Source organism: Vicugna pacos, chromosome 12 (assembly GCF_048564905.1).
Source record: "Vicugna pacos chromosome 12, VicPac4, whole genome shotgun sequence".
Classification (NCBI taxonomy): Eukaryota; Metazoa; Chordata; class Mammalia; order Artiodactyla; family Camelidae; genus Vicugna; species Vicugna pacos.
This window is the reverse complement of record NC_132998.1, coordinates 6,555,253-6,569,389: the sequence shown is the minus strand read 5'-3', so window position 1 is coordinate 6,569,389 and position 14,137 is coordinate 6,555,253. Positions and strand designations below refer to the sequence as shown.

General features: G+C 34.8%; 1 protein-coding gene and 2 pseudogenes across 4 annotated transcripts in view; 1 reads left to right on the top strand and 2 right to left on the bottom strand.

Annotated features, from left to right (window-relative positions):
* The window catches only part of LOC140685360 (olfactory receptor 10C1-like), a 333,851-nt gene that overhangs the window by 195,221 nt on the left and 124,493 nt on the right, over positions 1–14,137 (top strand). The window lies entirely within an intron of this gene.
* Positions 614–1,557, bottom strand: LOC102530444 (olfactory receptor 6C1-like; annotated as a pseudogene).
* On the bottom strand, positions 11,983–12,922 carry LOC102532101 (olfactory receptor 6C3-like; annotated as a pseudogene).

The window sequence follows — 14,137 nt, the reverse complement described above, 5'->3', positions numbered from 1 at the left end:
TGTAATTACGTTATTCTTTCAGTTGTCCTGTTTTTCACATAGTTACTAAGTGGTCCACAATGTGGCGGGGATAGTATGTGTTACATTCTAGGAAGACTGTCAGGCTTTGTTCATGGTCATTGGGTACTAAATTAAAAATAATGTTAAACGTGATTTAATATTTCCTCAATTTCTAGAAAGGGTATGTCCTGGTGAACTGTAAGACGCAGTTCTCTCTTGTGTGCTCTTGACCCAACTCTTTCTGTCTTTCTTTCATTTTCTAAAAATTATTCTGAAAAACTGGAATTAAAAAGGTTTCAAAAAAGGCACTGAGTTTAGTCTCATAGTTACTGAGTGGAAAGACCAGCCCAAAGGAAGGGAAGTGCATGAGAGAAGGAAGAGAAATTTAAAAGGAAAATGAATAAATATATATATAGATGAAGAATTTGAAAGGAAAAAAAGAAAAATATATACATATACAAATATTCTTGATAACACACTGGCAATAAAATTATAAGCAATGAAAAATAACTCATGGGAGGCTATGTGGAAATTAATAGATTTTGAAAGGCCGTGATTTTCATTTAATTGCTCTCATTATGCCTCTGATTTATGAAACAGCACACTTGTTTTTTCATTTGCTTGAGAAAAATACAATCTTCCTTGCCATGTGCATGAAGGCTCGTTTCACTTGCTGATTCCTTAGGCTGTAAATAAAGGGGTTCAGCATGGGGGCTACTGAGGTGTTGAGCACAGCCACACCCTTGCTCAAAGACACTCTCTCTATCCTTTGCTGATGGATTAATGTACATGAAGATGCAGCTGCCATAGGAGATGGAGATGACAATCATGTGGGAGGAACACGTGGAAAAGGCCTTTGTTCTCTGACTGGTAGAAGGAATCCTCACAATTGCGCTGATGATATATATGTAGGACAGGAATATCCGTGCCAAAGTGAACATTAGAGTGAACACAGCACAGAAAAAACCCGTTGTCTCTAGGAATTTGGTGTCTGAACAGGAAAGATGTAATAAAGGAAAATAATCACAAGTAAAATGGTCAATGACATTGGACTTACAGTAATCAAGCTGTATAAATAGCATGAGTGATGGGAATATAATTAAGAATGAAGCCAGCCAAGAAGCAAAGACAAGCAGTATGCAGACTCTCTGGTTCATGATGGTCAAGTAATGCAGAGGTTTGCAGATGGCAACATAGCGGTCATAAGACATGGCAGCCAGCAGGTAAAATTCAGTGACTCCCAGGAGAATGAAAAAAAAATAACTGAGCCATACAGTCATCAAAGGAAATGGTTTTATCTCCTGTAACAATGGTGCTCAGGAACCTGGGTATACTGACAGTTGTGAATGACACCTCTAGTAAGGAGAAGTTTCTGAGGAAGAAATACATGGGGGTCTGGAGGTGGGAGTCCAGCAGGGTCAGGGTGATAATGGTCAGGTTCCCAGTGATGCTGAGCATGTAGGTGATGAGCAGAAAGATGAAGATGACAGCCTGAAGCTGTGGGTCTTCAGACAGTCCTAGGAGGATGAACTCTCTTATTACTGTGTAGTTCCTCATTTGTTTTCTCATCTCTTGTGTCAACTACAAGAGGAAACACAAAGAGAACACTTAAAGAGAAGGGGATTACTCATGGATAGCATTGGAATTTGCCTCTGAAAGTCAACTATTATGTCATGCTAATTTAATTTAGGAGATTTTTAAAACAAGTTAATGAAAATAGATGACATGTTTTAAAGTAAGATTTTTACCATATGCCAGAGTCTGTTTCACATAGAATATTTCTTTATAAAATCCCTATTTGGCAGATTACAAACAGGCTAAAATGACTTTTAAAACTCCTATCCAAATCACAGAACCTAAATGGGAAGAGCAGGGATTTTAATCTAGTTTTTTTCTGAAACCTAAGAAATACTGGAATAGAATTGCCACCCAAATTTCCCTTCCCATTGAGAAACACCTTGTCTTTTCTTCCTCAATCCCAATATAAGTATCTCATTTCCTAATTTTTATCACCCAAATTCTCGTATTATTTTTCTCTAGTGTAATTTAGAAAAGCCAGATGTGTCAGGAGAAAAGTCACTTAAATGAAGGTATATCTCCCAAATCTGAAAGTCATTGGAATTAAATCTTTAACAACGTGACAGGTTTCTGAGTTTCCACTCTCACGTACACTTTCCCAACCTCCTGCTCCTCATCTGAAGCCACAGATAATTGATTTATTGCCATGACTTCCTCAGATATTAGCAAGTCCAGGGTAGAAAGGAGGCTGAGTGGACATTGGGTAGGTTGGATCTACATCATAGGCTAAGGACACCAAATTGTACGAATGTCTAAAATAAAACGTTATCTTCCATGAAGCAACTTTTCTTCAAAATTTCTCCCAGCTAAATTATTTTATTATTCTCTCCCTCTCTCTATCCGACATTATATTTTATATTTTGCCTCTTATTTACACCAGGATTCACTTAATGGAAGCTCCATTTTGTCAGCTTATTGGAATAATCCATAAAATAGCAATGAAAGCCGTTTGCCTTCCTGAATAACAGGAATAATAACAATGCATTTATTTTAAAAGGAAGCTAAGATTTCCCTCAGTAAATTGAACCAGTTTATTCATTTTTATATCACTCATTCTGTGATTTCTCATTAAATGGTAAAGTTTACATTGCAATGTCAGGAGAGAAGCTTTTGTAATAGAATATTTAATTTCAAGGTATATGTTTGTTTATTTGTATTATGTCATGCATCATAATGTTGTGAAATTTCTCAGGTTTTTTTTTTTTTTCTTACAAGTGTGAGCCCTCTTTTCGTTCATGTCTTCTGTATAGCAAAAAGTATTGCTGCTGTCAATTTTAGGAAAATTCCAGCTGAGATGGATGGTGGCCAAGGCTACTGGGAGAGCATGTGAAGTTCACAAAAAAATGAACATTTTCTTTCACTATTCCTCAGGGGCTAGAGAAAAAAAGGCTTAAGAGCACTTACAAGAAAAGCAGGTATCAGAATTATATATTCTGTAAACAATTTATGGCAATGTAAGAATGATAGATATTTATAAATGTAAATAAAATTTATTGTTCTCAGTGAACAATAATCTTCTGAGATTAACAGCTGTGTATGACTCTTTGATCTGTAAACCATTTGTGTGATGTGATCTGTAAAGTATTTCTGGAATGTTTTTGGTAAAGTAATGAAGCCTATATCCAAGCCTCTTAAGACATCAGTTCAGACTTTCCTTCCTAACTGCTCATCCACATTTTCCCTAGTTCCATGTGACTTATGATAACAAGCTTCATATTCCTTTCTGTTCCTTTCTTTTTAATATCTCATTGCTGAATCAGGCTTGTAGCTAATTGAAAGTAAAAATTAGCCTATTCAGTGAACAAATGCTTGCCATTGTGTTAAATAAAACAAACGGAAATGATTTTCAGGACACTTCCTCCATTCTATACTAAATTTTAATGATGGCCTCTTTGAGAAAAGAAAAATAGTACCCCCTAAATTGTCCAATTTAAATAAACAACATATTTAAATGCCTATTAAAGATTAAGATATTTTTCTCCTTATACTTTTTAATAAGTGTTGAGAAGTAGGTGGGAAGCTCCCTGAATTCCACAATATAATTGGGAGCATAATTTATCATCTCCTATTCTCTATGTGTACTAGTTCTCTCTTCTTAAATTAAAACTCTTAAAAAGTCATAAGGTTGTAAACACATATATCCTCAAGGCAATTTGCACCCTCAACATTAGGACACAGTTTTCTAATTATCTTTCCCACTTACTTGACAATCTTTTTCTTGATTGTCTTGTTAGGTCTATAGGCTAGGGTAATTTGTAAGATAAGAGAGCAGAATATTGGTTCAATTTCAATACCTTCAGTAAATTTTGGTTTTATAACAACCCTAATTTTTTTTTTTTCTGGAATGATTCATTCCACTCCTAACTCTGTTTGCTGACATCTAATACTGTGTAAGAACTTCATCATGACTACATGAAAAATAAATTCATTAGAAGTAACAATTTAGATTATTTTCAGATTATTATCTAAGACTGCTTTAGGATATTCTTACAATTAGTTCAGAGTTTTATTTCTCTCTGTCCCTGGGGGGAAAAAATGACCTTGCTTTTTCCTCCAATAGAAAGGTAGAGTCAGATCAAGTCAGTCAGATTAAAGCACAAACCAGTATGAACTGGAATAATCAAGGAAAAACATTAATCACCTAAGTCACTCTCAAAATCTGTAGGTTTTCACAGAGATGTTCTATTTCTCTCCTGATTGTTTCCGTTTATTAACTACTATCTATATTTGAAGATAATTTTTTAACTCAAAAAGGAAAAGAAATTCTTATAAAAAGTATGGCATCAGGACTTAATTTTTTTTTATAATGTGTTAGATTATTGGGACAACATACAGGCTTTGTATCCTAAGAGGAAAGCATTAAAAAGGCAATTGTCTCCAAGTTTTTAGGTTTAAAACATTTTTCCATTCTGAAAATGAGAATAATATTTCATTGAATTATTGAGAGGGCTAATTTATATAAAAATTAAAATCAAATTAAAGTTTTACAGCATGTAGTCCCACATAGTGAACACTGTTATCTGTATTATTTCTAAAAATACAATCAGTTATCACATTTAAGGAAGATAGTCCCACTATGAAATAATAATAACCATTTTTGAGGAAACTTATTTGAGAGACAATGCTAAGGTTTTATGTACTTAACTGATTTACTCATTACAATAGTACTATGTTAATTTTGAAAAAAAAAACACTGAGAAGTTAAATAACAAAAACAAGATCATACAGCTAGTTAACAATAAAACTGGAATTTTAAACTCTTTCTGCCTGAAACCGAATCATATGCTACTTATCAAACCTATATTCAATTAGGAGGCCCAAACTCAGAGAGTAATTCTCTGAAAATTAATAAAGAAATAAATTATTACTATACACAGGAAGTGTAAACATGCTCATTTTTCATAATCCTTGATGTATACAGAAAAGAATAGCAACCCCAAATTATTCCACTCAACCTGATGAAAAGTAGAACTAAAAATTAATGAATCAGTGCTAAGAAAAAGTTTCATTGGCTTTAACTTTACAATCTTACCTCTATCTGTACAAACCCATCACATCAGTGGTTCAAATTTTTAAAAAAAGAAATACATTGGCAACTATTTCAATTTTAGGTTAAGAAATCCAGCATTTCTAAAAATATTCCATCTCAATACATTTGAAATTGTTTCATTTCTGTAGCTAATATTCTTTGATACATTTTCCATTGTAGCCATGTGAACAAAAATAGTGATGAGAAGCAAGCTATGGAGCTACTTCAGGCCTTTCTGGATATGATTTCTACATGGATTTTAACCTACATAAGTCATGTGTTATTTTATCCACCATATATGCCCAAGGCTCATGGGAAATACTCCAGTGAATTCAATGTGTCAACAGGGGCCAAGAGGAAAATACAATAAGGATTATAAACATGTTATCAACATTTGTACCAATATTGAAACGAGAAACTTGGCAGACAATGTCCAAAGAGATAGAAAAGCATGAGAAGTAGGCTAGAAGTATATGGAATATTTTGCGTACCATCTAAGTGAGAAAATATCTAAATGTGCAAAGGTTTTAGAATAGATTTCCTGAAATTCCTAAATCAGGATTTCTCTGAAGAATAGATTTTTTTTTAAATCTTATTGAGTGAACTACTGGAATGACTTGATCTTATGTGGAAACATTACATTTTCTTTTCTTTTATTTTAAAATGTCTCTATAAAGTGACTCTCCAACCTATTAAGTATCAAGTAAATATTCAAAACAATGAATACAGAACAATAAAATCAAGAATGAGATACAATGTGATGCTCAGTAAGTTCCCATCAAAAGGCATGAGAAAATTTGGATTAAATACCCATTAAACTCTGCAATCTCTTCTAAGAATCTTTTCAGGTCATTTTTCCATAATAGTAATGGTGGCTAATTGTTGAGAGGAATCTACTATCCAGAGATCCCTTTCATTTGGTTACTGTACTGGGTTTACCCCAGTAATTAATGGAATATACAATCTATTGCAAGAATTTACAATTTAGATTCCTTTTAATTTCATTTTACAAATGACAAAAGAGAAGTCTTTTGACTCAATCACTATTCATTCAACAAATACTTCTTGAGGACCTTCTATATTTTGTTTGATACTTTATAAACACTAGGGATGCAACATAATCAAAATAGAAATGAATCCCACCTTCTCTCAGCTTACCAAAAGACAAGGGCAAATCAATGAGAGAAAATGGCCTGAGCAGTCACCTAATAAAGGACAGAGTTCTGAATGGATGTAAGTAAAGCAACCTGTCTCTCAATTCAGGACTTTTACCTCTATGTCAAAACATGTATTATCAGCAAACTTATGCTATTGTACTAAGTAATATACTCTATTGATCCAGTTATTTTTTGTTTATTTCTTTACTATGAATTTATACTAAAATAATATTTTCACCATTTTCTAACTTGTCTGCTGAATTACATGTTCACCAAAAATTGTCCAAAAAATAATGTGTTAAAATACTTGTCAAATATTCTAAATTATTCTGAGTCATATACAGTATTTAATAAAATTATGTTTGGAGATTAAACTAATTTGAAGTTGATGATGATCTAATTTTTTATATCACTACTGACCAGTATTACTAGCATATCTATTAAAAGAGCCATTTTTATAGATATCTTTTAAGTTTTCAGCTATGGGTAACTTTTGTTACTTTCAGGGGTCAAAAGTTTCAAAAACTATTCTTAGTGTGATATGTAAGTGCTTATGTTATTACAAGAATATTAGTGGAAGACAGCATATCATGATTTTAAAAAGTGGAGTCTTAGATCTAAGAGAAATAGATTCAAGCTTTGCTATTATTCGTGTTGTAACACTGGAAAACTTAAGAAAAGCTTTACTTTCTTCACTTCTAAAATAGAAAATCCATCGTCAAATTTTGGGAACAATTAACTGAAATATAATACGTAAGTCTTCTGTTTCTATGACGTGGAGCAGCTTGAGACAGATCAGTACTCATGCAAAGAACGTATAGAAATGTGAGATTAAACACAAAAATAATGTGATCAAAGGTATCTGATACTTCCAGTTTCCCAGTTATGCATGTAAGAACTTGGAAGCCACCACTCCGTTCTAACAAGAAAACAGCTGGACAGATGGAAAAATCAGCAACTCATTTTGGAGCATTAGAGCAGGAAGGATGCAGGGTAGACGACTTCCTCCCGTGCGGAAAGTCGGGTGAATACAGCGCCTCAGGGTCCGCTGGCGCAGAGGCTCATGGGTAGACACTGCCGTAGGCACCAGTGCGAAGTGGGAAAACCTGAACCATCACTGACGAGTGGCAGTAGGGCCAGTGTGGAAAACTTGAGAGTTAAAAGCTCTAAGGAGACCAAGATAAAGTGAGACCTCCATAGTATTGTGAGATTTGCCTCCAGAGCTTGACCAGGATGAGACAGTAAATAGCAGAGAAAAATCACCTTATGCCTCCTGCATGGGGAGGGAGAAAGGAAACATTCTGAAAAACGTCGGAACATTCTGTTCCTTAAAAAGTCCTGCCCTCAAGGAAACTAGTTAACCAGCTGGTACATCGTCAGAGCCTAACTGAACTGGGGGAAAGGAAATACCCAACTCTAGTGGCTCTTAGCCTTCCAAGTGAGAGAGGGAAATACCCAAATCAAGCCCACCCTAGCTATTCTTTTCCAGGTAAGCAGGGAGAAAAAAAAAATGAGAACCACTTGTGAAGTTCACAGTCCAGAGGCATGGGCTCGCTAAAAGACTGAGATCTCACCATAGGACTGTAGCTGCTCCCCGTCGCTGGTTCATAACAAACCAAGCATCAAAAATTTAGAAGAAGAAAAAAATTCTGACCAGAGAAGGATTTAGTTAAAAACCAGTAGCAGCCCTAGGTAAAAAGGAGTTCAAAGAAAATAGTCTGTGTGAGTACAGGCAGCATGATAGGGCTTCTGGGTAGCTGATAATAATCTGGTTTTGTTCTTCCTGTTGGTTACATATGTTTACATTTTCTGTGGATAATTAAATTTGTTATGCATTTATTGTCTATGTACTTCACTTGATGGCACATAACTTAAATAAAAATCCAAAGACAATACTGCCAAGGCAATCCTGAAGAAGTGGGAGGGCAGGAAATCTGAGTAATTTATTATAACACCAGATAAAGCTGCCATAACTGAGATTGTGTGTTAGTTGTCCATGGGCAAATAGTCAGTGGGACTGAAACATCTCAGGACATCATGTTATGAGATATTTCATGTCAGCTTTATATTATCAATGATGATAACATTTATTACTTGTGAATATGGTTCTCTATAGAAAAGTTCTCCACTGTAAAGGCACTTTCCCCCCTGACTAATTAAAAATTACATGCAGTAAAAATTATGTACAGTGCAGGGATGTTTTGAGACTGTGTAAATATTATGTTCCCTAACAGGCTTTTATCTGTTTATAATCATTCTTATTTGTTTTCTAATCTAATTAATAGAAATATATAATAATATAATGTTAATATTAACACAATGGTTATTTTCCTAAATCTGTTTCTCCTTCTACATTTATTTGTTGGAATTTTATCATAAAGAACAGCTTTATCTTCTCTATTCCTATTATCAATTTATTTCATAGTGTTTTTCTACTTAGTGTGTTATTATCTACTTTTATCATTATATTTCAGTGCCCTGATATTGTCAGTGAGAGCTCCTTCTAAGAAAACTCTATCATTTGACATGTTGCTACACTTTCTCAGGAATTATTTTTTGGAACAATGAGATACTTTAGCTCATCTTGTTCTTTTAATGTTTAGTCCTGGAGTCAAACATTTCTCCAGTTCTCAGAGGTTGATTTTCCCAAGAAATGGTATTAGAACCCATGAACTAGATGCCTTGTGTGGTCTGTGCTATTTAGTTATTGCTATTCCTTGGAACTTTCATAAAATGGAGAAAAGAAATACGTTTGAAAAAGTAATAGTCTCACACTGGCATTTCTTATTCCAATCTAGTAACACAGGATTTTTCAACTTCTCTTATACCATATTGTATCTCTCTTTCTCTGCAGTGAGAAATCTGGTTCCAGCAAACCCATTAACCTATCAGTTACTCAATTCCATAACACACACATAGTTTTTGAATTGTAACACTGCTTTTATAAAAACAAACCTACTAAATAAATTTCATTTTTTTTCAGTCCCTGTCCTACTGATGATCAGTTGTCAAAATGCTACTTGAAAAACTACTTGTATCAGTTCTTTGTTCTTCTCCCTATGTGGTAATCAGTTGATTTTAAAATTATGTTCACCTGAGTGTATTCACTTGTAAGGGTTCCCCCATTTTTGCTCATTAAATTTTATCTTTGAAATATGTGAAACAATAAGAATATTTGAAAAGTTGAAACTATGCAAATAATCTCTCTTTTCCTGCCTGAGTACATGTTTTAGTTACACGAGCCTTATGTTATATTTTTATATCTGTATGGTTAGTCCTCTTATATTGCTCTTGTTTCTCAAGATTTCTTGATTATTATTGCATGCTTGCTTTTCCACATGAAATTTAGTATTTGTTTTAGTATTAGTACTCTTCCACTGGGGCCAAATGACCCAGCAATTCCAGTGCTATTTGAAGTTTCAGTGACAAAGGGAATGCAGTAAGGCACATCTTCTTTGCCACAAGTAGAGGTTCAAAATACAAACTGTGATTGTGGAACAACCTTTTGCAGATAAACATTCTCCTTTGAAACAACAAACCCTGGCTTGCTACTGGGTCCTAGAAGAGACTAAAGGCATCAATTGACCATTAGATTTAGCTTCCCAGAGTGAACTGTTACTGGACCTTCTGATTTATAAACCTGGTCATTTATAGCAGTGATCTTTCATCAAAGGGAGATAGTACTTGGAAGATCAGACCAGAGCAGGTTCAGAAGGCAAAATTAAAATTTATAAAGAGGTTTCTCAGAGTTTTTCAAACCAGATTTTTGCTGCTTGCATCCTCTTCATCTATCCATATGTATGGCCCTATTGAGTGTACCTAATCACTAGCTGACCAAGATATAAAAATATGTACCTGATGATACATGTTCTGCACAATACATTAGCATCCACTCAAAGGTAAATGACAGATAGATAAAATACAAGCCCTGTAAACAACATATATTTTTCAAATGCTGGCATAACTATATCAGTATTAGTCAATGTAGATATTATGAAGAAAAGTGTACTTCATATGGAGAGGAATTGGTGGTTTTTCATGATAGAAAGTTATGACCAAAAAATGTAACCATCGCAAATTTGTGTCTGCATAAAAACACAGTGTCAATATTTTCAAAAATAAAAACATGACATAACTACAAAGAGAAACAACTCCATCATTGTTTTATAAAATTCAAATAACTTGGGAATCATACAAACAGTAGAAGTAGATATTTAAATCATGTGATTAATGAACTCAAATACATGAGCGGACTCAAATAGAGCACTGCACTCAAATACCGTTACATACAATTTTCTAATGTACAAGAAATGTTTACAAAATTCTGGCCATATTCTAGGCTATGAAGTGAAACTCAACTAATTTAGAAGGATTTAATTTAAAGAAAGTGTGTTTTATAATATTATAGAGGATGCTTTTGAAAATCTGTGTACCAGTGGACCGATTTCTAATACTCTGAGGCTAACACAACTGAGTGGCCTCTCCCTCAGGGGAAGGGAGCAGTGTGGAGCACATGTCCCACATCTGGGCTCTTCAGGGCCTGCTGGAGGACTGCTGTCTCTCTAGCCCATCTTGGGGCCCTTATGGTACCTCACATGCTCTAGATGCCCAGAGGCTGCTGAGAACAAAAAGAGTTAGGTGACTTCTTCAAGCAACTGAGTTACAGCAGACAGAAACAGAGCAAGAGATTATAGGTTACTGCTACATAAAATGGACAAAAATCTTCCGATTAGAAATCTCCAAACACAAATCTGACAAGATACATCCTTAGAAAAGATTTGAGCAGTCCCCAGAATTTCTAGTGGATGTAATGGGGATGGTCTTGCCTTTACAAATCTGTTTTAAAAAAAAACAGGTGGCTGTTTTGTCAAATGTGTAAGCAACAACACCACGTTATAAGGAACATGAAGAAACAAGCAAAAGGGGAAAATGGCCCAAAGAAACAAATGAATAAATTTCTAAAAACAGACCCTAAAGAAATGGAGAGATGTATGAACACCTGAGAAAGAAATCAAAATAATTCATAAAGATGATCCTTGAGTTTAGGAAGGTGCCAGTGTTTAAGTTTTATTGCGTTTCTTTTGAATTTTTTAATATAAATATTTTCTAAAAGTGATAGAAAACAGAAAGCATGGAAATTCTGTAAATGTTACATAATATGAACAATGTTCATCTTGAAAATATGCACTAAATTTCACAAAGTATAAATGTCTACATTTAACGTGCAATACTCTAGTACATATTATTTCTTTGGATTGAACTTAATACATAATGATACAGAACATGTAGATTCTTTACACCTTAAGAAATTATTAAAGTGAGTCTTGAAAATACACAAGAAATTACACACTAATTGTTAAACTCTACATTTGAACTACGATGTGAAATCATAGGATCCTTTTAGGGACTGATACTTAAAAGAATTACAATTATTTTCTACCTAATACTGTAAAGTATGTCTTAAAGAAATACATTTCATTTCCAGAAAATTCTGTAGGAGAAATAACCTTTCCTATATTTTTAAATGTCAATAAACAATGCACTAGAGGAACTTAGGCACAGAAGTGGAAGAAATGGATTGGGAAAATACATTAACTGTAATGTGGGCATAAAGCAACTAAAGAGACTATAAACAGCAAGCATAATTGAATAACATTCAGGAATTCCAAGATTTAATCTAATAGCTCTTTAGAGTGTCCTTTATTTTTGACAAAAAATTCATTTCTTGGCAGAAAATATTACTTTATAGACCATGTCTTTGAAGGCTTGTTTTACTTGCTGGTTTCTCAGGGTGTAAATGAAGGGGTTGAGCATGGGGGCAACAGACGTGTTGAGAACAGCTACTCCTTTAGTGACAGATGCCTCTTCTTTGGCCGAGGGATTAGCATACATGAATATACAGCTCCCATAAGAGATGGAAATGACAGTCATGTGAGAGGAACATGTGGAGAAAGCCTTTTTCCTCTGACTGGCAGATGGGATTCTCAGAATAGTCCTGATGATGTACATATAAGACAGAATCACTAATGCCAAGGTGAACAGCAAACTAACCACAGCAGAATAAAATCCCATTACTTCTAGGAGCCACGTATCTGAGCAAGATAATTGCAAAAGGGGAAAATAGTCACATGCAAAGTGATCAATGACATTGGAGGCACAGAAATCCAGCTGGAGGAGAAGCATAAGGGGTGGGAAAATGGTCAGAAAGCCACCCAGCCATGCACACAGCACAAGCAGGCTGCAGACCTTCCTGCTCATGATGGTTGTGTAATGAAGGGGCTTGCAGATGGCAATGTAGCGGTCGTAGGACATGGCGGCCAACAGGTAAAATTCAGTGGCTCCCAGGAGAATGAAAAAAAAATAACTGAGCCATACAGTCATCAAAGGAAATGGTTTTATCTCCTGTAACAATGGTGCTCAGGAACCTGGGTATACTGACAGTTGTGAATGACACCTCTAGTAAGGAGAAGTTTCTGAGGAAGAAATACATGGGGGTCTGGAGGTGGGAGTCCAGCAGGGTCAGGGTGATAATGGTCAGGTTCCCAGTGATGCTGAGCATGTAGGTGATGAGCAGAAAGATGAAGATGACAGCCTGAAGCTGTGGGTCATCAGACAGTCCCAGGAGGATGAACTCTCTTATTACTGTGTAGTTCCTCATTTTTTTCCTCTTCTCTTGTGTCAACTACAAGAGGAAACACAAAGAGAAGACTTAAAGAAAAGAGGATTACCCACAGATAGAATTGGAATTTGCCTCTCGAAGTCAACTATTATGTCATGCTAATTTAATTTAGGAGATTTTTAAAAGAAGTTAATGAAAATAGATGACATATTTGAAAGTAAGATTTTTACCATATATGCCAGAGTCTATTTCACATAGAATATTTCTTTATAAAATCCCTATTTGACAGATTGCAAACAGGCTAAAACGATTTTTAAAACTCCTATCCATATCACAGAACCTAAATGGGAAGAGCAGGGATTTTAACCTGGGTTTTTCTAAAACCTAGAAATACTGGAATAGAAATGCTACCTGTTTACTTCTTAACAGCCTCCCTTAAATGACTCCCTTCCCAATGGGAAACACCTTGTCTTTTCTTCCACTCCAATAAAAGCATCTGATTTCCTATTTTTTGCCACCCAAATTTTTGTAATATTATTTCCTAGTGTAATATAGAAAAGCCAGATGTGTCAGGAAAAGGTCGCTCAAATGGGTATGTCTCCCAAATCTGAAAGTCATTGGAGTTAAATCTTTAACAATGTGACAGGTTTCTGAGTTTCCACCTCACAGTCACTGTCCCAACCTCCTGCTCCTCCTCTGAAGCCACAGATAATGGATTTATTCCCATGACTTTCCACTCTCACGGTCACTTTCCCAGTCTCCTGCTCCTCGTCTGAAGCCACATATAATGGATATTAGCGAGTCCCGGGGAGAAAGGAGGCAGACTAGACACTAAGTTTTGGATCTGCGTTATGGGCTAAGGACACCAAACTGTACAAATGTCTAAAATAGAATGTTATCCTCCATCAAAATTTTTTCTCCAAAATTTCTCACATCTAAGTGATACTAGTATTCTCTCTCTCTATATATATTCTAATTTCTATCTCATAAATTTTTATATTTTGCCTTTTATTTACTTAAAGGAAGTTCTATTTTGTCAGCATATTGTACTAATCATGAAGTAAGAATGAAAACCTTTGATTTTGTCTTCCTAAATAACAGTAGTAATAATAATAATGCATTTATTTTAAAAAGAAGCTAAGGTTCCTCAATAAATTTCCTCAGTACATTTTCATATCAGTAATTCTGTGAATTCGCATTAAATGGTCAGGTTTACATTCCAATATCAGGAGAGAATTTTCTGCAATAGAATGT